The sequence below is a fragment of the Alligator sinensis genome, unplaced genomic scaffold, assembly GCF_000455745.1.
Source record: "Alligator sinensis unplaced genomic scaffold, ASM45574v1 scaffold490_1, whole genome shotgun sequence".
Taxonomy (NCBI): Eukaryota; Metazoa; Chordata; order Crocodylia; family Alligatoridae; genus Alligator; species Alligator sinensis.
The window spans coordinates 318654-322158 of record NW_005842438.1 but is presented as its reverse complement, the minus strand read 5'-3'; positions in this window follow the sequence as shown (position 1 = coordinate 322158).

Sequence of the window (3505 nt, the reverse complement as noted above, 5' to 3'; positions counted from 1 at the left end):
TCTAAACATATATTTATCTGAACTATTGAGAAAAAAAATATAAAATACTCAGTAGCATTAATATTGTGGTTTGTACCTATGTGATCATGATGAGTAATATATATCTTGTATATGTTTTTCTAATGCTAGTGGGTCTCCTTTCGCTTGGTTTATATTCATCTCCCTTTAACACAAAATCACCAGTCTGGTGATTTCTTCCACAATAATAGGAGAGGAAAGGGGTTTTGTGTTCTAAGTCAAGGGCCTTGTAAGGGTGAAGTAACACATACACTTAAACCATGCTAAATCCTTGGAGTGTTAAGCAGTGTGAAAGTTAGAACATGCTGTGAGCAGTCGCGCATCAAGGATTAATGCCGGGTCTTGCATGGATAGCTCTGACTTTCTACTGTAGGCTGGTGAAGGCTGTGGAAGCCAGGATGCCTGGGCTGTGTCTTTGCTCTGGGTTTAGAGGGATTGGAGTGAAGCATTGCAGCAGTAGAAGCATGGAGCTGGGAACCAGAGCACAAGGAGTGTGGCTTTTCTCTACAGCCTTTTCTCAAGCTGGGAATTCAGTACAGTGGCAGCACAGAGCTGTGGGGAAGCATGCTTTCCTTCTCCCCACAGCTCTGTGCTTCTACTATGCTAAATCCAGTGGGGCTCCAGAAATAAAGCAACTTGCCAAAGGCTGTCAAGCAGGTCAGCAATCGACATAAGGCCTCCTAAATCAAATGCCCAATAGACAGGATACTGGGCCACAAATAACCACAAGTTAATCCTTTGTTAATTATTATGATACTCTTCCTACCTCTACTTTGTGAATAATACTGATGTGCCACTTTTGTGCCGATAGAATACTTACATCAACTAACACCAATCTAGCTATGCTCTTTTTTTGTACGCAGATCCTTTATTTCAGTTTTCCTTTAAAATCTGGACTTGTTGCACCAGAATAAGTCAGAACTTATACAAAAGTTACCATAACAATAGCTGATAGTAAATCAGTTTGGTTTACAATGGCTGTAAGAATATACCATGAATAGTTATATCATTATTAATTTTATAGTGAACACGAGTGTTGCAGATGCCTATGGTTGATGGGTGAAAAGATTTGTGTCTTTAGTCCATAACAGAACTCAGGAATTACCTATCACGATCATAAGTAAGTAAATAAATAAATAAATAAATACTTTGCCAAAAGATAATGCTTATGTATTTTTTCGTCATCGTGTAACCTATATTTCTTTGTTGGGCCACTGCCTGTTATTGTTCTCTGAGTTCAATCTCCCCATGGAGGTCTCACTCACAGCATGGTTACACTTAATGCGGCATAAATACATAGATAGGCAAGGTAAATAAAAACATACTTGCTTTATTAAGGATGTATAGGCAGCATTACTAGACTTGGCCTAACTGACCAAGTATCACACACAATAGAATTAAAACAGCTTGTTAAATTTATCATGAGAATAAATTTGAGCATATTAAAGCTGGTCATGGAAGAGGGAAAGAAAAAGAAAACTTTCAAAATACCATTCTAAATTCAAGCTCTAGGATGATTACAAAGCCTGTATTTTAGCTAGTATCTTTATTACCTTTATTATTTGTCTTTAATAGCAAAGTATTTTGATGGCATTTTTAACGCACTTAAAGATGACTTAAGGCCTTAAAGAAAATTAAAGACACCTTGCAATGAAATAAAAGGCTTGAATTGCTCTCCTTTATGCTTCATAACAGGAACAAGAAAGTTGTCACGCACACTTTAAAAGATACAAGTCTGGTCCATCCAGAAAAATTGTAATATTTTTCCCCCTAATTTCCATGAGAGATTGCTAAAGTACTGACTTCAGAAATTATTACAAATAAATAAGTAGTTGCTATGCAGAGTTAGTAACAGCAGGATACATAGAGCTCACAGCAGTGTATATGTCCAATATTGCTTTGCTAGTGACATCACTTACAGTTATGCATTTTTAATATTTCACACGCCTTTGTCTAGATCAAAAGAATCTTGTAAAAAAGGACTTCATCAGAACAGCCACTATTAGATTAAATATCTCATTTTCTTCATCTCCAGCCTCTAACCCTTTCTCCCCTAACTTAAACATTTGAATATAACATTGCAATCTGCAGGCCATTCTTTGCTATTTTGAGGTAAATAAGAGCTTGCTTTGTGCAAGCTGCTGTGCTTAGGTCTTTGAAATATCAATGTGAGGCTAGTCAAAGACCACATTTTTCAGCTTATTTGACCAGAGATATTTCACTGTCTTAAGTGTTCCTTCAAGTAAGTTCATAATATGCTAGCTACCTGCATTCTCATTTTTTATTTCATACCGACTACTCCAGTGTGTGGCTAGGTGTACAGCAGTGCACTTTTCCTAAGTGACATACAGTAGACCTTACTATTTCATGCAGAGGGTTTCCAATTCCAAGGGCCCGTCACTTCCATGAAGAATTTTTAACTTCTGAGGTCTCTTTTCAAATCAGAATGAAAACAAATATCAAAATTCTCTGCAAAACGAATAACCTCTCAATCCAGCCTAGTCTTTGAAGTATATTCTCTAATCCATTCATACATAACATAGGTTAACATTCTTTTGGTTATTAAAGAGCTCCAGTTGTCCGGAAAAAGGGTGCCAGCTTCTGAACAGCTGGCCAGATGTAATCTTTTTTGTTATTACACATTCTATCCCATTTCAGAGTCTGTCTGCAGTTTAAACCATTCTTTATGTGAAACATTTTCAGTGTCAAGAGAATTGAACCTATTTTTGTGTACTTTTTAATGTTTATTATCTTTCACTGCAATAACTACTTTATTTCACTCTTGGGTTTAGTGACCTGTGTACAAAAATAAAGAGTTTGCTAATGTTTGTTGAATATTTTGGTATATATGGATAAGCCAAATTACAAAAAAAAAAAGGACATTGTATTTTCTTTGTACATGTAATCAGTGATGTGAGATTGGAGCAAAACATGAGTACAATCTGACCAAAACCAAGTACATTTTAAAATATTTTCTTCTCTTATGAAATCTTTGAAGTGATTCTATATTTAAAGTTCAATTTTGATTACATGATCACAACCTATCGTCTTGTGCAGAAAATGGGTAGTTCAGAGGCAGTTTTCAATCTTTCAGTCGCATAATTTTTCAACATGTGGACCATGCCTTTTTTGTTGTTTTACATTATTCAAGGCATGCTCTATAGAAAGAAGCATTAATTTCCTCATGGGAGTTTTATGACACACATCATTATGATATGTAACTTCCACATAAACCTTAATCCATTTTTATTCACAAAATCCATTAACGCAAGTGTATTACTATTTCCATAGTACAGATGGGAAACTGAATCAAAGTGTCTATTAATTTTGGGTACCCAATTTAAAACACTAAAGAGTGGCTTTTTTTTCTTTTGGTATTACTTATACGCACTACACAGCATTTCATAGAGTAAACTTTGAAGATTCAATACATTGCTTAGAGACAACAGCTGCTTTCTCTACATACTTCTCATTGGGCATGTCTAGT